Below are 22,238 nucleotides of genomic sequence, written 5' to 3'. Positions count from 1 at the left end.
AATTTGGCTTAGTAAGTTCTTTTTATTTTGCAGTATCATTTTATTTTGCAGTTCTACTTCTGAGATTCATGTAGATTTTTTTTTTTTTTCTTTTTTTGGTTGCTACTCATCTTTAAATGAGTTCTTTTGAAGCCAGTCATTTGCTCAAGAATAGCATGGGAGATGGGCCGGGAGAGCAAACTGGAAGAGAACTGGAGAACATTGTCCCACCCAGCAGTAGTTTTCCCTGGTTTACTGAGAAGCAAGTGTTTACCAGGTCCTTCTGCTGGTGACAATGTTTACATCTTTTTCTGTTGACGGAGATCCACGTCTACAGAGATGCTCACCTCCAACTGGCTTTCCTACAACATGACACTCAGACGATCATCTTGCACACACACTCTGTCTGCATGAGTCCTGCTTCGGCTGTGCCTTAACCAGAATTCTGCAATGTCACAACCTGCTCAGGGACACTCCACCAGAACCCAGGGTTCCAAGTGGTTTCGTCACTCGGTCCTGCGATCTTGCTTTCCTGCCTAACATCTGCAGAGCTTGTTCCCTTGCTTGGCACCCACGCTGCATCCTCCTGCTGCTAAATTAGCAGGCTCACAGGTGTGTATCCTCTAGAAGCAATGTTTGCATCCTGGCAAAAAAGAGAGACTTCTCACTGGAAACCCACTCATTTTACAATAAGCCAAGACAACACTTCCAAAAATGTTTCTTTGAAGCCCAGAATTAACAGGTGGGGCTCTGAATACAGAAACATAAAATGGCATCTGAGTCTTTGCCGATGTTTATCGTTGACGATATATTGAGTAGGAGTATTAGCATTTTATGTTCTTCCTGAGGTTTTCCACTGCTTGACTTCTGTGAGTCAAGAAAATCAGGCCATACTTCGTAACAGAAAAAACAATCTGCCGTCTACATGTCTTCCTGGGCATTTACACCCTGATCGGACAACTCAGCTGTGATGACAATATGTCTGATTTCAACCTTCCTGGTGTTAATTGGGAAACTTTGCTGACACATAGCATAATAAAGGTGGAAGTGAAGGATGCAGTAAATGATTACATGTCAGAGGCATTATCGGGAGTGCTTAATGTCTAGATCCATTTCCAGCTAATGACCAAGATGGTATTAGGAAATCAGTGAGAGCTAGACACTAGGGTCAGGCCACTGTATACTGATGAAACTGATGTAGTGTGGAAATAAAAGTAATAGCTATTGGCAAAAATTAAACTGTGTGACTCCAGCAGGCAGGAAGGAAGCTGGGGGAGCACACACAATTCAGGGGAGCTCAGATCCTGTGAAGAACTTTCATCTACAGAAACTGAACAGAGAAGCGCTGGCTTCCTTGAGAGGCCATGATTTGTTTACACAAGTAGCAATACAAACACAGTTGCATGAAAGTGAAAGGCTGATAATAGAAAAGCTTTTGCAAGAAATCGCATAAATATGGTGCAACCTGAGGAAACGGTCATCTGCACTCTGGAATAGTATTGGGCTTCTGGAGTAATAGGGAATCCGCTTTGATTAGGGACCGTGGTTGCTGCAGACTGGGTTCCTGACCCTACTCCTTCACTCCTGTGAGAGGGTTATGTACTGATACAAACACAGGCATGGCCGTGTTACTTTGCAGGCCCTCCCACTGCTGGAAGAGTATTCTTCCCCTGCCCATTGTTTGGGTCTTGACTATACGACTGGTTCCAGTCAATGGATGTCAGTGGATGTGACCTGAGCCCAGGACTTAACCCAGGCCTTAACTACTAGCACTGCTGACCGCGATTCCATCCCCAGGCACCTCCCCGGTGGCAGTGCAGGCCTTTGCCCCTCCATCCTGCTGCTTCCAGTCAGTCCTGCTCACTGCTGCCCAGGTGGAATTTCTGGAGCACCAAACCCCCGCTCTAAGTACCTGCTGGCCTTGGACCCTTAAAGGGCCAACAGACTCCAGAGCTGTTGTTTTGGCCCTGACACATCACCCCTTCTTTGCCTCCTCAGCCCCCGGCCAGCGCTGGAGAGAAAATGGAGAGAGTAAGTCCTGGTTCCAGCCTTAAATGTCACTGGGGAGAGAGCAGAGACACACCCGAGACACAGCCTCAGCTTTAAAATGTGTCGCTCTCTTCTGGTTTAAAGAGAAGTGAGATCTCAAATGTCGCATCTCTGCCCAGACTGCAGTCCTCGTCCCACCCCCGTTAGGTCCCGGGTAGGGTTCCTCTTGCCTCCCAAGTCTCCCTGACAAGCCGCTTCCAGCCGGGGTTTGGCATACAGTTTCATCCCAGGAGCAATGAGATGGCAAGCCTCCCATCCTCTGATTCCCCTTTATGCTGCTGCCAAGGTTTCCACCGGCACCTGTGGTGCAGACATGGGCCGGGTCAGGGTCTTCATCTTGGACCCCTGACCGTTGAACCAGCTGCTAAACACCATTCTGCAGGCTGTTCGCCCCCGCCCCCACCTCAGGCATCACGGAGGGATCACAGGAAGAAACCAGTGCCCGGGGCCACCAGGATTAGTGAACAGACAGACGGCCTCCTGCCTGGAAACCCTGACAATGTGCTCGGGCTCAGCTGTGTGCGTGGGTGGAAGGGTGGCGTGGGGTGGAGCGTTCTGGACTCGGCTAAGTCCACTCTGGACCCCCACCCAGCCTTCGGGGTGCTACCAGCCTGAGGCCTGCGAAGATGCTGGGAGCACAGCACGCCTTAAGCAGCTGTGATCACTGAGTCTGCGCAGGGAAATATAGCGACTCTCTGAACATACCAATCAGGAGAGGTGCTGCCGGTGGGACTCACACGCCGCTTCAATCAGACAAGATTAATTTTCAAGAGGCAAAGACCACTAGGGAAGAGAGGACACGTCCCAGGGGTGGTGGATATCAGAAGAGTAGAGATCCATTACAGACACAAATCCTCACCAGTGCCAGGACTGCTTCCAGGAGCCCCAGTCTAGACTCTCAGGCCCAGAGCCGGAGAGGGGTGGATCTAAACTCTAACGGGCAGAGTCGGCTGGCTAAGGGGGAACCACACCCAGAGATGGTCCAAATGTGCACTGCATGAGTAAATTCAGGCCCAGCCCCTTCCTTCCTCTCATCATTAAAAAAAAAAAATATATTAAAAATTAAATCCCCTCTGCTCTAGAGAACAGGAGATGGTGCACATCCTTCTACTGCCCAGAAGGGCACGGTGGGCTTGGGAATGTCCTTGAGTCTCTGAAGTGGGCTTAAGACTCCGTCAGTGACGTGTGCGTTGCATGACTGACGCGTACCACATCAGCTGTCTGGGTTCTTCAGAGGAGACCCTGAGAGACTGCTACCTGTAGAGGCTCCTGCCTAGGAAATGAGCCCGGAGGACACAGCCAGGAGCTGAATACGGAGAAATGTCGGCTCATTACATAGAGCAGACACTTCTAACCTATTCAGGAGCCGAAGGGAGGCTTTCCCGCAACCCAGGAGGGAAGCTCTGGCGAGGCATGAGCAAGGAATCCAATGAGGGTTCAAAGGCTGTCACAGTAGTCATCTAGGGCAATTCACCCAGAGGAGGCTGATGGGGAGTGCAGGGGGGTGGGCAGAGGGCAAAGTCATCAGGGTCCTGCCGGACAGGGAAAGTACCTCCATGAAGAATTTGGGGGCAGTGAGCCACAGTGGGATGGGCAAGAGCCCCAAGAGGGACTGGAACGAAGCCAGAACCTTTAGGATCTTGAGAAAGCAAAGAATCTGAGATGGCTAGTCCTTAGAAGACTAGGCAGAACACATACGGACTCTTGCCACCAGGGTCCTAAAAAGGCAGTCCACACGGGACTTTTCGGGCAGTGAAACTAACCTGTGTTCAGTTAATTCACTAGAGCAGCTCACAGAACTCAAGTAAACAGTTCGCTGATAGATGACCTGTTTATCACTAAAGGATGTAACTCAGGACTTGCCAGAGAAAAGAGATGCTCGGAGTAGCGGAGGGCTGTGGAGCCATGCTGCCCTCCTGAGAGGCAACTCTCCCAGGACTTCCACGTGTTCGCCAGCCTGGAGACCTGCACTCCCGGGTGTCCGTGACGGCTTCATCATGGGGCCATGACTAATCCGTGAGTCAGTATCCAGGCCCTTCCTCTTCTTGGAGACAGGAAGGGGAACGAGAGTTCCAAGCTTCTAACCATGGCTTGGTCTTTCTGGTGACCAACCTGCCTTCTGAAACCATCCATCAAGTCACTGCATTAGAACTAAGTCACTCCCACCGCCCAGGAAACCCGCCCAGGGAACCCAGGAGCTCCGCATTGGAGTTGGAGTCAAAGACCAAATATTAGAGCAAAAGAGGCTCCTAGTGCCCTGATTACTAAGGAAGGGACAAAGGTTTTAGGGGCCCTTGGCAGGAGCAGGGAGTAGAGGCCCACGCATGCATTTGCTATTATTTCACTGAGACAGGTGTTCAGGGAAATCCTTTGTGACAGTCCTTGACCTCTTGCTGGCTTTGAAGAGTGAGCAAGGGGCCACACACCAAGGAAAGCAGGCACCTCTAGAAGCTGAGAAAGATCAAAGAAATTGATTTTCCTCTAGAGCGTCCAGGAGGAACCAGCCTTGCCCAAACCTGAAGTTCATTTCAGTGAAACTTGTATCACGCGTCTAACCTACTGGACCATTAGCTAATACATTCATGTTGCTTTAAGCCAATAAGTTTGCAGTAACTTGTTCCTTCCACCCGAGAAAACTAATCTGTAAAGAAATAACACTGACTCAAACAGTGTTGGTGGAGCACTGTCCATGTGCCAAGTACTGTACTTAGGTGTTTTCCTGTTCTATCCTGATAACAATTGTAGAAGGAGAGCACCTTGTTTACTCCACTTTAGAGGTGAAGCGACTGAGTCATAAGATTACTGCTTCAAATATAAAAGGTGTCGGGACACTAGTTAGAAGGTGGGCATGTGGAGTCCAGCTGCTTCCCAGCAAGGGTTTGCAGTTAGAAAAGGAAGGAGGTGGGAAGGCCCACAGACCACCCCAGAGGCTCTGATGCCTCTAAGCAAAGCCCCTAATGCATGGGGGAAGAAGCCAGAATGGGCCACATGTGCCCAGCATCCCTCCAGCTGGAGGACTCAGACCCTGGACCTTGGCTCCCAAGGCTGTCTCAGCACGTTTCTTCTCTGATTGTCTGACTCTCTGGAAGGCCGATTGACATTCCATCTACACCTCCTGGCTCAGCGGAAGTTCACCAGCGTGCGGTGGTGACGTCAGCATGCTGGGGGTCCAGTCCTCCTCTGCCTGCCTGGGTGACCATCACCAGCGTGCGTGCAGTACCTGTCCGAGCAGCCAGTGGAGGTGCGTGAAGCCCAGGCCACACCCTTCCAGAAAGCTTTGCATCAGCTGATGCAGTGATGCACGCTGATGGGGCAACATTCTGTCCTTTTGATGAAGTTACTCCGTTGATTAAACTGCCAAAGAGAGTGAGACAGTTTGAAGTTTGTTTGTTTGTTATGACTTCTGCTCAGTCGTGTCCAACCCTTTTGCTACTCCATGGACTGTAGCCCCCCAGGCTTCTCTGTCCATGGGATTCTCCAGGCAAGAATTCTGGAATGGGTTACCATTTTCTTTCCCCAGGGGATCTTACCAACCCAGGGATCAAACCCACGTCTCCTGTGTCCCCTGCCTTGGCAGGCAGATTCTTTACCACTGAGCCACCAGGGAAGCCCTGAAATTGAATTATTTTGAACCTCATTTTTTTTCCTCTGAAATTCTGAAAACAGTGAAATTGGAAAAATAGAACCCTGGTAATTAAAATTCCTAATAGAGCCCACCTAGATGTCCCTTCCTTGTGAAGGCTGGACTGCTCTAGAGAATTACTGGTTACCTAAAACTAATAGCGGGAAGGCAGATTCACCTCTAGATGAGAATGAGCGAACTTTAGAGATATATCAGTGCACCGCCTTTTGTTGGATAATGGGGAAGAGGAGCCCCCGTTTTGTCTTTGCAGGATGTTAAGTTACCACCTTGGGGAAGAGGAGCCGGGAGAGGGGGCGGGGAGAGGAAGGGAGAGTGACAGGGAGTGAAGGGAGATGCCCACGAGATGCCTGAATAAGCTGAGCTGAAAACGGGGAAAGGGCACCATCTGACTTACCTGAGAGAACACGGCCTTGCATTTAAACGACAATCTATACAGCCCATTGCAACAGATACTAATTATGAGTCCACTGTGTGCCAGCAAGGAAAAACAGGGGAGTCCCCCCCGAAGGAGCCCATACCTTGCTGGAGACAGAAGGTGAGCCATCTACAAGCAGAAGCGGAGCATCAGTAACCCCATTGCCGTAATTTCTTGTATCAAGAGGTTAAAAGGGAAAACCATATGGCCATCTGTATGGATGCCACAAAGGCCTTTACCAAGATTGCACACCAGCTTCTGAGAAACATCCTCAGTCCCTGGGGAGTAAAAATAAATTCTCAAAAATTAAGAGCATCTATTAGAAACATCAGGCAGGCACCATCCTTAATAATCAGTCATCAGACGTTCCCATTAGACTCAGAGTGGCAAGCTGCCAGAGATGGGCACACATCTGCCTGCCCATGTGTGAGCCCCGCTGTTGCAGTGTTGCTTTTCCGCTCATCCCGTAAGTGGCGCTGGGTCTGCCTCGATCGCTTGAATGTGAGCTGGCCTTGTGACACAGTTGAACTGTGGCACACGGAAACAGTGACGTCGTGTGAGTCCAAGCTGAGGACCCTGGAGGACTTGGGTTCCTGTCCATGCACCTGGGGAGCATGCTCTGAGAACAGCCCGGGGGGGGGGGGGCGTCTAGCCTCACCCGCAAGAGATGGAAGACCGCGTGGAGCTGACAAGGACGGTCCCAGCTGACAGCCAGAACCGACTGGCAGACTTGTGAGCGAGGCCGTCTTGGGCCACTCTGCCCTGGTCAAGCTGCAGACGACCACCGCGGAACGAGGAATCCGGGTGAGACCAGCGAAGGACAGACGAGCCCAGACCAGGCGGCTAACCTACCAAGTGATGAACAAATGAAAGACTTGTGAGCAAGGCCGTCTTGGGCCACTCTGCCCTGGTCAAGCTGCAGATGACCACCGTGGAACGAGGAATCTGGGTGAGACCAGCGAAGGACAGACGAGCCCAGACCAGACAGCTAACCTACCAAGTGATGAACAAATGAAGTGGTGGCTATTCTGTTTTTCTTTTGCAATGAATTTTTATTGTAGTAGAGTTGCTTTGCAATGTTGTGCTAGTTCCCGCTGGACAACAAAGCGAATCAGGTGTATGATACATACATATATATGTGTGTATCCCCTCTGTTTGGCATGTTCTTCTCATTTAGGTGACCACAGAGCACTGCGGGTCCCTGAGCTGTATGGTGGGGTCTCATCAGGTACCTGTTTTATGCATAGTATCCGTGGTGTGTGTACACACGCCAACCCCAGTCTCCCAGTTCATCCTGCCACCTCCCTTCACCCTTGCTGTCCGGGTGCCTGTTCCTTATGTAACAGTGGCTGTTGTAAGCCACTCATTGCGGGGTGATTTGTTGTATGTATTGGTTTGTTAGGGCTGTGGGAACTAAGTGCCCACCTGAGTGGCTTCACCATAAAGAGCAGAAGGTATTCTCTCCCTGTTCTGGTGGCCAGAAGTCTGGACTCAAGGTATGGACAGTTCTGAGGACCAGGAGGGAAGGGTTTGTTCATCTGTCTCCCTGATCTGGTGGTGGCCATCCTCAGTGTCCACACGGCATTTGCCCCGTGTGACCCGTCTCCCCATTTTTATAAGGACACTGGTCATACCGGATTAGTGTCCACCCTTATGACCTCATTCTGATTTGATTACTTCTGTAAGGACTCTGGGTTTCCCGGGTGGTGCTAGTGGTAAAGAACCCACCTGCCAATGCAGGTAACATAGAAGACACAGGTTCAATCCCTGGGTCGGGAAGATTCCCTGGAGGAGATATAGCAACCCACTCCAGTATTTTTGCCTGGAGAATCCCATGGACAGGGGAGCCTGGCGGGCTACAGTCCGTGGGGTTGCAAGAGTCAGACACGGCTTAGTGACTAGGGCACGACTTAGCAACTAAACTGTGTGTAAAATGGACAGTGAGCGGGAAGTTGTCACAGCGCAGGGAGCTCGGATCAGTGCTCTGTAATGAAGTAGAAGGGTGGAGTGGGCACGTGGAAGGGAGGCTTAAGGGGGAGGGTTAGGGTTAGGGCGTATGTATTACCTATGGCTGATTCACATTGTCGCATAGCAGAAAGTAACACAGCATTGTAAAGCAGTTATCCTCCAAGAAAAGAACAAAACACTCTCTCTTCAAATAAGGTCAGATTCTGACATGCTGGTGGCTATATAAATTGGGGTTAGGGGGCAAATAATTCAAGCCCTAACATTATGTGGCAATTTGTGACTTATGTAGTAAGGAACAAGAGTATTGCTATCACTCAACTTTTGTCCTGAAAGTTTAATGAATGTAATAAGGAAAGAGAAAGAAGCCACATGTTTAAGTATTGAAAGGAAAAGACAAGATTGTCATTTCTGGAAGATTATCTTACCATCTAACTGAACACTATGGAAACTAAAAAGGGCATTTCCTAAGATCCGTATTTTAAAATGTGTTTCAAAACCCTTTCCTTTATGTCGGTAATAACCAGTTTGAATATATAATTTTAAAGACTATATTTATAAAGAGTTGTAAATAAATGTTCAGATCAGCTTTATTAATAATAGCCCCCAAATAGAAAAACACCCAAACATCCATCAGTAGTCAAATGTCTAAACAGCAGCGTATTCATGCAGAAATGATTATTCTATGAGGATTATCATTATCCATACTTTTGATGACTATACATATGTGGTATACATATTTTTACATAAAAATGTATTGAAAGCATAAAACTCATCAGCTTAATATGGATGCATTCATTTTATTGTATGTAAATTATGCCTCAATGATGTAACTTTCAAAAATTCTAATTTTATTAAAGGGATAAATCTGAAAATATTAGAAGACATTAAACGCCAAAAGAAAATTTAGAAGAATATTTTATAACCACAAGATAAAAAAATTAATTATCATGACAGCAAAGAAAAAGCCACAAATTAAAATTTTATGTTATATAAAACATTTCCAATGATTTGTATATCAAAAGGCATCATCAAAAAAGCTTGAAAATGAGCCACAAGCTTGGAAAATTTGCAACATAATCGGAAAACAGTGGAGCCTCATGAAAAACCCTGGTTTAGGGTGTGAAGTAAGAGAAGAAAAAACCATTGGAACTATTGGAAATTAGGAGACACAGGAACGGAGCAGATGGGGATACTAGATCCAAGTGAGTCTTCCAGGAAGGAAAACAGGAGGGGCTGGCAGATAGGTCCTGCCTGGGGTGTCCACCCCGGGTTGGGGGGAGCAGTAAGGACACCCCCTCCCAATGTGTCTAGCTCGATGCGTGGTGACCTGTCTTAGCAGCTAAGGTGATAAATCAGTAACCTACCTCCTTCCCTCTCGGTGTAAGAGTGAGGACTTTTTACGAGCCGCATCTTCTACCCCAGCCGTTCCCAAATCTTTTGGTCTCAGAAACTCCTGACATGCTAAAAAAACTATTGAGGATCCCCAACAGGATTAGATTATATCTGTCAATATTTACTCTAGTGAAATTAGAACTAAGAATGCTTCCACATGTTGTGATATCCCTGGCAGTCCAAGTGGTTAAGAATTTGAGCTTCCAAGGCCGGGGACAAGGGTTCAGTCCTTTATCAGGGAACTAAGACCCCACATGCTGCTTGAGCGGTGTGGTCAAATAAAACAAAAATAATAAAATAAAAAATAAAAGGCAATTATAAAACAGAATGCGTCTAAATGTTTATTAATGCATTTTAGAAGAAGAGTAAAGCCATTGTGTGTTAACATAAATCATTTTATAAAAATTAGCTATATTTTTCAAAAGAAAATATGTGATGAAAGGAGTAGCATTCTGCATATCTCTTCAATTCTGGCTTTACTAGAAGACAGTTAAACTGTGTCATCGGTTTCTATGTGCAATGTGTTGTGATATGTTGCTTTGGTTAAAGTATATGAAGCTAGTAAGACCTCACACAGATGAGCAGTTGGAAAAGAGAGCAATGTTCTAATAGCTTCTCAGGTCACTGTGGATGTTCTTTTTGCATGCTATACCAAAACTCACCAAGTTATAGGTTCTAAATGTTTAGTTGCCACGTGGAACCCAAAACCCCATCAATCAACTGCTTCTGCTTCAGTCTATTACATGCCATTGATCCATCTTGTATTTGGAATGGACTTTTTTTTTCTCTCACAAAACTTTGTCCCATTGTGCATTGGTCATTTGGAAAAATTTTGGTTCACTGAGTTTGCAGGTCTTCTGAAGGCTGACACATTTCATTATACAATATTAAAAAGAAAAAATCATGCTTGTTAAAATCAGCACCCATCCCCTAAGTAAAGTTCTGAAGCACCAGGAAGCTGTCAAGCTCCTGGTGGCTGATACAAGGGTTCCAAAATTCCAATTTTCACTTGAAAGCTCGAATTTTATCACCAGCAGAAAAATACTGTCAGTTGCTTTCCTTGAAGTGACAGGCTCTCTTCGTTTCTTTTTGAGAAAATATCTAGTGAATACCCCAGTCTGAAGAGCCCCGCCGGCGTGTCTGTCAGTCATTCTTTGAAGGCAAAATGGTGTGCCCAGGAAGAAGCAGCCTGTTCAGCTCTGAACAGAAACGATGGCACGAAGAAATGAAACGAAGTCTTTTCCTTGAGACAATGCTCATTCTGGGGTGGACAGCGGAAATGGTTTATACACATGGCCCAGGGTAGGAAAGAGATGTGTGCACGAGGGTCAAGATTAATAAAATTAATAGTTTTTGCTGCTTCATTAAGAGCACTTTGAAGTGAACTTGCTCAGTCGCTAAGTCGTGTCTGACTCTTTGCAACCCCATGGACCGTAGCGCACCAGGCCTCCCTGTCCAATAGTTTTTGCTGCTTCATTAAGAGCATTTTGAAGTGGACTTGTTATTATTCAGTTGCTAAGTCATGTCCAACTCTTGGCGACCTCCTGGACTGCAGCACGCCAGATGCCCCTGTCCTTCACTATCTCCCAGAGTCTGCTCATATTCATGTCCAATGAGTCGGTGATGTTATCCAACTATCTCTTCCTCTGCCATCCCCTTCTCTTTTGCCTTCCATCTTTCCCAACATCTTTTCCAGGGGGTCAGCTCTTTGCATGAGGTGGCCAAAGTACTGGAGCTTCAGTTTCGCCTTTTTAAATTGTTAAGGACATGAATTGGCCATGAGGGTAGTTTGCTGCCACTGCTTTGATTACTGCTAAGTCATCGGCTACTTTACTTACCACTGTTTTGCACTCTAGCTGCAAGTGTCAACACAGAGAAATGGCATCTTAGTATAATTATGAAAAGAGTTTTGACTTCACAGGCTCCCTGTAAGAGTCCCAGACACCTTTAGGGTCTACATTTTAAACACATTTTACTATGACACGCCAAAGAAATAATGAGAAGCTTGTTTGCAGATGTATAGTCAAGCAATTCCACTCCTGGATTCTTATCTGGAAACAAAAAATGAAAACACTAATTCCAAAAGACACCTGCATCCCAGTGTTCATAGCAGTGTTATTTACAGTTGTCAAGGTATGGAGGCAACCAAAGTGTCTATCAGCCGATGAATAGACAAAAAAGATGGGAGATATATATATAAGCTACTCAGCTTAAAAAAATGAAATTTGACAATTACAACAACATGGATGAACTTGGAGGATATTATGCTTGGTGAAATAAGTCAGACAGAAAAAAGACAAATACCATATGGCATCATGAATGTACGTAATCTGAAAAACAAGCTAGTGAATATAATGAAAAGAAACAGACGGACAGATGTAGAAAGCAAACTAGCAGTTACCAGAGGGTAGAGGAAAGGGAGAGGGGCAAAATAGGGTAGTAGATCAAGAAGTATCTTGTAAAACTACTATGTATAAAATAAATGTTACAGTGATATATTAAGCAACATAAGGAATATAGCCAATGTGTTATAGTAACTATAATAAATGGCCTATAACCTTCAAAAATTGTGAGCTACTATGTTGCATGAGTGAGTGAAAGTTGCTCAGTTGTGTCCGACTCTTTGCAGCCCCATAGACTATAGAGTCCATGGAATTCTCCAGGCCAGAATACTGGAGTGGGCAGCCTTTCCCTTCTCCAGGGGATCTTCCCAACCCAGGGATCGAACCCTCGTCTCCTGCATTGCAGGTGGATTCTTTACCAGCTGAGCCACCAGGGAAGCCCAACTATGCTGCATACGTATATAAAATTGCACATCTAACAACAATATTTTTTAAAAAGATGGTCAGGGATGGTCAGGGATGTCAGTTTCAACTTTGCTTGAAACTGTGAGGAATTGAAAATAATCTGAATGCCCTTAGGTGAACAGTGTTTAACTAAATGTTGGTACATCTAAGCAATAAAAAAAGCAGGTTGGATGCCAGGGGAATCAGACAAAAGCAGAGATCCGTACCCTGGACTTTGGTTGGGAAGCTCATCCAGGAACATCTCTAAGGACAGAGAGGAAGTGGGGTTGAGCTGATGCCATTAAGAAAAAGGCCTCAGCTCATCACACCTTTCAGTGGTACCCAAAGGGCAAGGGTAGCATGCCTCTGCACCTTCCCATCAGGCAGCTGTGGAAGTGGCCGGAACACAGATGCTCCCTCCCTCCGTGTCAGCATCTCTCAGGCTTGCTGTGAGCCAGCAGCAGAGCACGCTGTCTCTCTCTGTCTCTCTGTCTCTCTGTCTGTCTCTCTGCCTCTGGGACAAAGAGTGCCCTCTTGCTGGACTACTGAATCCACTGCAAGCTACTGAGATGAGGCAATCCTGTAACTGTTGATGTGAAAAGATGTTTTCAAGTGGAATAGAAGTTTGTAGCATAAGTCCACATTCTGTACTAAAAAGCAAGGTCTCAAGAGTTTGTTATAGAAAGGCCTTGAAGGATGAACCACAAACCATTCATGTAATTACCTCTGATGGTAGCATGTAAGAGGAACGTCTTTTTTAAAAACTCCTGGATTCTTCTAAAATTTTAATTACATCTATACTGTTTTTTAGATCCAGGTGGTACTAGCGATAAAGAATACATCTGCCAAAGCCGGAGACATAGGAGATGCGGGTTCAACTCCTGGGTTGGGAAGCTCCCCTGGAGGAGGAAATGGCAACCCACTCCAGTGTTCTTGCCTGGGAAATTCCATGGACAGAGGAGACTGGAGGACTACAGTCCACGGGATCGCAAAGAGTCGGACATGATGGAAGCAACTTAGCAAAAAAAAAATAGTACTTTTATAACCATAAAGATATTTCCAGTTGAAGCAAAAGCGTCATGAAAGAAGTGGCCCCTTAGCCACAGAAGCGGGAACACAGGTGAAACCCCGCACAGGGTCTGTCTAACCTAGATTCCTCCCAGGTAAGCAGACCTCACCCAGAGAGGCAGAGGGGCTCATCCGTACTGTGCATAAAGCAGCTGAGTGAAACCAGATCTGAAAGAGACACGTGCACCCCAATGTTCATCGCAGCACTGTTTATAATAGCCAGGACATGGAAGCAACCTAGATGCCCATCAGCAGACGAATGGATAAGGAAGCTGTGGTACATATACACAATGGAATATTACTCAGCCATTAAAAAGAATTCATTTGAATCAGTTCTAATGAGATGGATGAAACTGGAGCCCATTATACAGAGTGAAGTAAGCCAGAAAGATAAAGACCAATACAGTATGCTAACGCATATATATGGAATTTAGAAAGATGTACAGAACAGAATTTTGGACTCTGTGGGAGAAGGTGAGGGTGGGATGTTTCGAGAGAACAGCATCGAAACATGTATATTATCTAGGGTGAAACAGATCACCAGCTCAGGCTGGATGCATGAGACAAGTGCTCGGGCCTGGTGCACTGGGAAGATCCAGAGGATTCGGGTGGAGAGGGAGGTGGGAGGGGGGATCGGGATGGGGAATACATGTAAATCCATGGCTGATTCATGTCAATGTATGACAAAAACCACTACAATATTGTAAAGTAATTAGCCTCCAACTAATAAAACTAAATGAAAAAAAATAATAAAGCAGCTGAGTCCCCTGGATCTAGACTCCTGCCCTCCTGAGTCCCTGTTCAGGTCTCTAAAGTGACAGAAGCAAGTTGCTGAGGGGGACATGGCAGAAGTGCCTTGTGGAGCCCTGGCGCTCTCAGAACTGTGGGAGATGGTGGGAAGGGCCTTCTGAGCAGGAGGAGGCACCCAAGCGGAGGCTCAGTGGCAGTGAACACGGAGAAGATCCTGAGGTTAAGAAGGGCAGCCGCTAGGCCTGCCGATGAATGAGAAGCAGGCCGTCAGGCTGGCCCGGTGGCCTGGGCAAAACTTCGGCTCCTCCAGCACTCATTGCAGGGAACTGCCCAAGCAGCAAGGCTGAAGGGCCCTGGGAAGCGTTTCTGTGGGCCAGCCTCTGATTCTGGGAAAGGATGCGTGCTCCAGGAAAAGGAATCTGGCAGCTCCATGGTGCAAAGAGACGAGAAAAGCAGAAAATACCAGCATGGAAAACTGTGCTGTGAAATTGCCATTTCCTCCTCCAGGGGAATCTTCCCAACCTAGGGGTTGAACCCGTATCTCCTGTGTCTCCTGCACTGGCCAAGTGTCTTCTTTACCTCTGCAAAGTGGACACGTTAGTTGCTTGACTTGGAGAAAAACAGAGCCCTTAGAAATGAGGGCTCTTGGAACTGTTTAAGTGACCTTGTGGTGCCCCTCCATGTCTGATCCCGGCCGTGGCCCTGAGGGCCATCACCAGAAAGCATCATCAGTCAGTGGGCGGCCTCATTCTTCCTGCTCCGGTTTCCTGAGGGTCTCCTCCGTGCCGGCAGGTGTTTGTGTTCGAAATGCACTGAAGCTTCCCATTGCAAGCACGTCTAACCTGCCCACGGAGGTGATCCCAGAAATTTCAAGTCATGTTTGAGGAGACGGAAAAGTGCAGTCAGGAACTTTGAGAAGCTGCTGTAATTGTGTTATTTAATCCTAGCAACACAGAGGAGTCACCTTTGTAAAATTACCTCTCCAAGAGATTCCTGCCAGGAAGTTTAGGACTTAAGTTGATGATTCAGTGAGAACAAGCACAGTGGTGTAGATGGAGAAGGGTGGGCGCCACGGCCTTGGGGGACACACATGGCCTGGCTCAGGATGAAGACAGATCAGCAGGGCACCTGGGGGGTCCGGGCCAAGCCGGGGGCCCTGGACACGGAGGCAGAGGTTCTGCTGAAGGCGTGAGTCCGTGCTGCTCCAGGAGGAGGCCCAGGGCCAGCTCCCAGGCCACCTTCTGCCGGTGGTGCCAACCACAGGCCGTCGCATCTTCTGTCACTGGCTGGTGAGCCCTTTCAGGTCCAGGACTCTGCGTAGGACCCCGCTCTGGACTGGGCCAGGCGGCAGGGACTGAGAACAACCTCCATCCTTCAGGAGCTCAGAGGAACTGATCCAGAAGCCACACGTGGAGGAAGCTCCGGCCCGGGTCAGGTGCTGTATGATGGGGAAAGCAGAGAAGGACAAGGAAGGCTGGTGCTGACAACTGGCCTGCTGGAAGCCTTGGCATTTCTGCTGATGAAGGTGGTTTTAAGGGAAGGGAAGTGTTGCCATGAGGCCTTCTGAAATATGAGATGCTTTTCCTGTTTTTGAGCATGATATTGTTTGAACGCCACTCTCTAGGAGTGTGTGAGCCTACATTTAGACAGCCCCTCTGCCCTCGTTTACCCTGGAGATGATCTCCCCTGAGCTTCAGAGGTGGCCAAAAGAATGTTGCCATTTACAATGTCACCCCACAGCCTAGATCAAAATCCTGCCATGACTCTGTGTTTAAACGCTTTCAAAGTCAAAGGAGTTGAGAAATACTCTTAGAAAAACATGAGGGAGCCCTGCTTTTGAAGCAGCTCTCCGAAGAGAGGGCTGGGAATTGCAGAGACTGACTCTACTAGAACCCAGGAGGTGGCCCACTAGAGTCCAGGCGAGGCCTCTTGGAGCCCAGGAGAGGAGGGACTCCATGGGTGGGCTGGCACCCCATGAGTCTGGAGGACTTGGTTTCCCTGTCTCCAGAGAGAGAGAGAGAGAGAAGGCCATTTAAGGGAGACATTGGCAAATAGGGAGTCTGCAGAGGGGGCAGAGAGGATGAGGGAGTCTGATCACCATGGAGATGGGAAATGATGGGAAAAGTGAAGTCGCTCAGTCGTGTCCAATTGTTTGCAACCCCATGCACTGTAGCCCACCAGGCTCCTCCATCCATGGAATTTTCCAGGCAAGAATACTGGAGTGGGTTGCTATTTCCTTCTCCAGGGGATCTTCCCAGCCCAGGGATCAAACCCAGGTCTCCCGCATTGCAGGCAGATACTTTACCATCTGAGTATAAATGATGGGGAAGCGGGGAGGTTTAACCTGGAGAGGAACCTGTGGGAGCTGGAAGCCTAGAGGTTTCCCACCAGCAGGAGTTACCTCTCTGTCTGCACCTCCGGAGAGCAGAGGGAGGACCAGTAGTGAAGAGTCATGTGGCATCGTGTGGACTTGGGCTTGGACATCGTGAGGGGGCATTTCTGGGTGGATCATGGCAGACCAAGCAGAGAATTCATTTCTCAGCAATCACAAGGGCCCCATCTCTTCCTTATCACTTGTCCTTTCCCACATCTCCCCCTGGAGACAGTGGCGCAGCATCACCACTTTTCCTCAAGCAGGGGACACAGTGGTGACCAGTGGAGACACAAGTCCTGTCCTCACGAAGCACATGGTCTAGTCTAGAGCAGGGCTCAGCAAATGACAGCCCTCAGCAGGTCAGTTCAGCCCACTACCTGCTTTGTGAAATGTTTTGTTGACACCCAGCCATACTCGTTTATTTCAGCAAGATCTGGGATTGCTTTCAGGCTAGTAGCAGAGTTGAGTCCTTGAAGCTACAATGGAGACCGTATGGTCCACAAAGCCTACAATACTGACGTTAACGAAAAGTTTGCCAATCCCAACTCCAGATGAGTAAATGGGCTGTTACAGTTTAGTGTGTAGGCTGGAGAAGACTCTTGAGAGTCCCTTGGACAGCAAGGAGATCAAACCAGACAGTCCTAAAGGAAATCAAACCTGAATATTCACTGGAAGGACTGATGCTGAAGCTGAAGCTCTAATACTTTGGCCACCTGATGTGAAAAGCTGACTCGTTGGAAAAGACCCTGATGCTGGGGCAGGAGGAGAAGGGGGCGACAGAGGATGAGAGGGTGAGATAATATCACCGACTCAGTGGACATGAGTCTGAGCAAACTCTGGGAGACAGTGAAGGATGGAGAAGCCTGGAGTGCTGCAGTCCATGGGGTCACAGAGTCGGACACAACTTAGTGACTAAACAACGTCAACAACAGCAACCATACCACCTCTCAGGGATTCTGTGCGTATTAGTGGAAGTAATTTACGTTGAGTACTTAGCACAACTCTTGTGACATAGTGAGAGCTCAATAAACCAGAACTATTGATAAGGAGGAGAAGGATATATAGGCTGCTATGGGAGCACAGCAATAGCAGCAGCAGGGGACACCAGGGAAGGCTGCCTGGAAGCAGTGATGTCTGAGATGATATTTGGATTCATTGGCATTACCAGGTGAATTCTAGTTCCCAGGCAGGGGAAGCACGTGTAAGAGCCAGGAGTGGAAAGCTTTGTAACAGATACGTTTGTAACAGAGCCAGCTTGGCTGAATGAGTGACGGACAGGAGACAGGATGCTGGGTGAGTCTGAGCTGGGAGAGCCAAGACATGGGATTTATCTTGAGGCTACGGGAGTCCAGTAAAGGCTTAACAGGGGTTGGTGTCGCCAGGCTTGCATTTTAGAAAGAATTGCTCTGTCTGCAACACGGAGAATGCATTAAAGGGGCAGCACAGAAGCTGGGAGGCCCTGTGGCGGGCAGTTAGGGTGTCGGGCCGGACGACGGGTGTGGCGGACACAAGCGTGCGGCAGTGGGGATGGAAGGACACAGGGTCTGGAAGAGCTTGAATGGAATGGACGTGGGGCTGAGGGAGAAGGAGAAGAAGCCAAGTAGGTATCCCGGTATCCCAGTGTCCCAGCCGGCAAACCTGGGCGGCGATACAACATTCTGTGAACTAGGGGGTGGGAATGCAGGTTGGTGGACAAGGGGCAAGGGGGCAAGGAAAAACACAGAGGCAGCGGACACATCATATCAGGTCGGCAGGGAGCAGAAGGTACACCCATCACGGTAACTCAGGGAGCATGGCGAACGCACCCGTGATGATGCTGGGGGCAGGACTGAAGGGGCAGAAGGATGTGAAGCTGCCAGAAAATGGGGTGGGAAGGTCACCACCACCTCAGGGTCGGAAGGAGAGGGGGAACCAGTCGGAGAGGGGAGTGATGCGGAAGGGGAGGCGGAGGCAGTCTCCAGCTCCCTAGGGAGGGACCTTGGGAGAAAACCTTGACGTCAGTCTCTCAGTCCCCCCCAGTCTGCTGAAGAAGAGGGTGAGGGAGCCAGCTGCCAGTTGGGCACCAAGTGGGGGGCAGTACCTCTGAAGGGCCCAGGCGGCATCCAAGTGGAGTTGTGCCCAGGCAGCTGAGTACGGACATGTGAAACCCAGGGGACCTGAGCTCAGGACACAGAGGCACCGTCAGCCTGGGTCTGGGGCCAGCAGACGAAGATTGCAGGGAGGGTCTCCCGAGGGGCCATCAGGGAGGTGGGAATCAGGAGGGTGTGGCTTCCTGAAGACCTGGGGAAGCGGGTGTTTCTCTAAGGGAAAGGTGTGCTGGGTGGAGGACTGGTCAAAGGGTAGGACCCTGACTGTGTAAACACCCAAGACTTTCCAGGCAGTGCCAAAAGCCAGCTGATGCTAGCCACCTTGAGAAAATTCCTGGGCCCCCTCGATCCCCCACTGACTTCATGCACTAACTGAAGCTCATGACATCCCCTCCACGGTGTTAGGGTGACAAATGAGATGACAACCATCACGTGCTGGAGAGGGACTGGCACACAGTAAGTGAACAATATGTTAATTGCTTCTCCAGACTCTGCGTATTTCTGGAAACGTTCATCTTGCCTCTTCCATCAGCAAAGAAGACTTAAAACATATAAAGTCAGAGGAAGTAACTGGAGCACCGCAATAGGAGAACAAGACAGATAATAACTCACCGTTCTTCTAAAATAATAACTCGCCCTTCTTCCAAGACACCCGAGTGTCTCTTTTAGAGGAACATTTTAATCTACAGACGTTCTGACAATGGAAATCCTTAATGACTTAGAGCAATGAAAGACACATGCTCTATCAGATAGCATTTCACCTGGTATTTAAAATAAAAACAGAATAAACCTTTTCGTCAGTTTATTCAATCCTTATTTGATGTTGGTTTTAATTAGTTCAAGCTGTAGCTACCTAAATTATCAGAGAAAAAATTAAACCAAGCCTGCTTTTTAAAAAAAAATTGTTTGGCTACTAGCAAACAATCGAAGAGGTCAGGGAGAGGGCATTCTATTTTTTTTTTTTTCAGCATCTCTGAACTGTTCTTGTTCGACAGGAAATATTTTATTGTCAACAGATTTGTTACAAATTTACGAACCATTTTAACCTTTTTCTGTTGCATGGAGAACGTTCTCTGGTAAAAGGATTTGAAGAAATTGTTCAGAGCGGACTCTCTGCCAGCGGTTCTCCCACCCTCCCCGGAGGGCTCCTGGGAGGGTGACGAACTCTGTGGAACAATCACTCGAGTCTGTCGAGGGGAGCGTAATATTTAGGACGTTTAGAAGTCATCTTCGTAATACAATAAATAGAATGAAGCACCAAGAGATTATTCATGCCTATTGACCTATGAAAGTGAAAGAAATGATGTGACCACATTAAAAAAAAAAAAAAAAAAAAAAGAGGAGGAAATAAAATCCCCTTTATGGAAACATTTTAAAAACACTTTACATTTCATCATTGGTCAAAATGCCCCCCAAATTATTATTGGTTAATCTACTTTTCCTAAGCAAAACTCGCCTCTGATAATCAGCAGAGGGCAGAGCCATGCCCAAGATTTGCTGCTAGAAGCAGAAACATGAGTGTTCATTGAGCTGATTGCATTGTCCTCCTTAGGCAGTAATCTTTGTCAGAGAGCTCTAAAATAAGAGAAAAGGATTACAAATCACACCATCGCTTTTTTTGCACAATGAGGTAAGTGGAAACATTTTCTTTTGTGTAGAAATGTCATCATCTCACTAATGAGTTTTGAGAATGTACACGAGGATATGATCATTTAGCCAGAGCTACCCCTTCTCGCCTGCAGAACGAAGGCTCGCGAGTCATTTTCAAGCACTGATTAGACTCTGACTGTGTGCAGTGCCCTCATTAAGCCGTTCAATCTATGACAGGGTTGAGCCAACAAGCATTCGGGGCGTCAGCAGTATGGCAGCAGGCTTTCCATGTTTGGACACGTTTGCGAATTAAAACAGTCTCCTAAGGGGAATTCTGCTTTTAAAAAATCCTTGAGGATGTCTCTGGTGGCCCAGTGGATAAGAATCCACTGGCCAACGCAGGGGACGAGGATTCAATCCTTGATCCGGGAAGATCCCACTTGCTTCGGAGGAGCTAACCCTGTGCACACAGCTGCTGAGTCCATGAGACCCAACGACGGAAGCCCGGCACCTGGAGCCTGCACTCCGTAGCTGGAGAAAGACAGAGAGCAGCGGTGAAGACCCAGCGCAGCCAAAAGTAAAGACTTAATTCATTAATGAAAAAATAAAAAAACCTTGAACGTGAGCATCATAATGAAGAAAGGGTTACAACCTAAGCTCCCTATAATAAATAAATAGAAAAGGAATTGTACTTGTATAACATACAATGTAGTGGTAAATATTCTTTCTTAAAAATATCTTTATATAACACCATATGGTATCTTATATTTGCCACAAGGAACAGCAGTTAATGCAACTAGGTAAGCACTGGGTAAAAGTTAGAAACAGCATCCCAAGGATCTTAAAGTTGCCAGGTACATTAGACCTTTACAGTTCAGTTCAGTCGCTCAGTTGTGTCCGACTCTTTGCGACCCCATGGACTGCAGCACGCCAGGCCTCTCTGTCCATCACGAACTCCCGGAGTTTACCCAAGCTCATGTCCATTGAGTCGGTGATGCCATCCAACCATCTCATCCTCTGTCGTCCCCTTCTCCTCCTGCCTTCAATCTTTCCCAGCATCAGGGTCTTTTCTAATGAGCCAGCTCTCCTCATCAGGTGGCCAAAGTATTGGAGTTTCAGCTTCGGCATCAGTCCTGCCAACGAACACCCAGGATTGATCTCCTTAAGAATGGACTGGTTGGATCTCCTTGCAGTCCAAGGGACTCTCAAGAGTCTTCTCCAACACCACAGTTCAAAAACATCAATTCTTTGGCACTCAGCTTTCTTTATAGTCCAACTCTCCCATCCATACCCGACTACTGGAAAAACCATAGCTTTGACTAGACGGACCTTTGCTGACCTTCACCGGCAGTAGCAATTCACCTAGTTGGCTACCTGTAGGAACCAGGTAATTTGAGCAAGGCAGTGGATGTCTTTTTAACCTCACACTGTCAGACTAGATTGAGAATAATGAAGCTTGACAAGACTCAGGTTGAAAAAGGGTTCATCACGACGGATAGGCTACAAGGTCTGAATTTTAACACAAACGTAATACTGTGCTGTGATTGAAAAGTTAGCTAATCTGTGTGTTTTTCTATAAAACACAGCACTTCGCAGAGGAAATGTGCACCCAACCGACACTAGAGTTATTGGCTTTGGAAATACATTATTCAATAAACATTTACAGGTGTATATATTTGAATAACATGTTATTTAAAAAAAAAAAGAATTTGCTGCTCTGTGTCACGTATAATGCCTACCCCTGGGGATGCAAAGAGAAGGGAGCCCCAGCCTGTCCTCAGGAAGGAAGGAAGGAAGACCTGGACTCCAACTGGCTGGGACCACTCCAGTCAAAGTGCTGTGAGGAGCCAGGGGTGGTTTGGGAAACACTCTCCTGAGCCTGAGGGTCAGGGAAAGCTTATCGAGGAGAGCATGTCTGTTTTATCTCTTAAGGAGGACTGAGGGTATGACAGAGTGGGGAGGAAAAATATTTCAGGCAGACGGAACAAAGCAATCATATGTATTTTTAACTGTACTAATATTTTCAAATATGTATATGTACATATACACAACTAAATAAGCAAAATAATGTATAAATATATAGACCTTTATACACTTTAGGTAGTACACCTTATTCCAAAATATACATGGGCCAGGT

This window comes from Dama dama, chromosome 15 (assembly GCF_033118175.1).
Source record: "Dama dama isolate Ldn47 chromosome 15, ASM3311817v1, whole genome shotgun sequence".
NCBI classification, from domain to species: domain Eukaryota; kingdom Metazoa; phylum Chordata; class Mammalia; order Artiodactyla; family Cervidae; genus Dama; species Dama dama.
The sequence above is the reverse complement of the archived record's forward strand: the minus strand, read 5'-3'. Positions refer to the sequence as shown.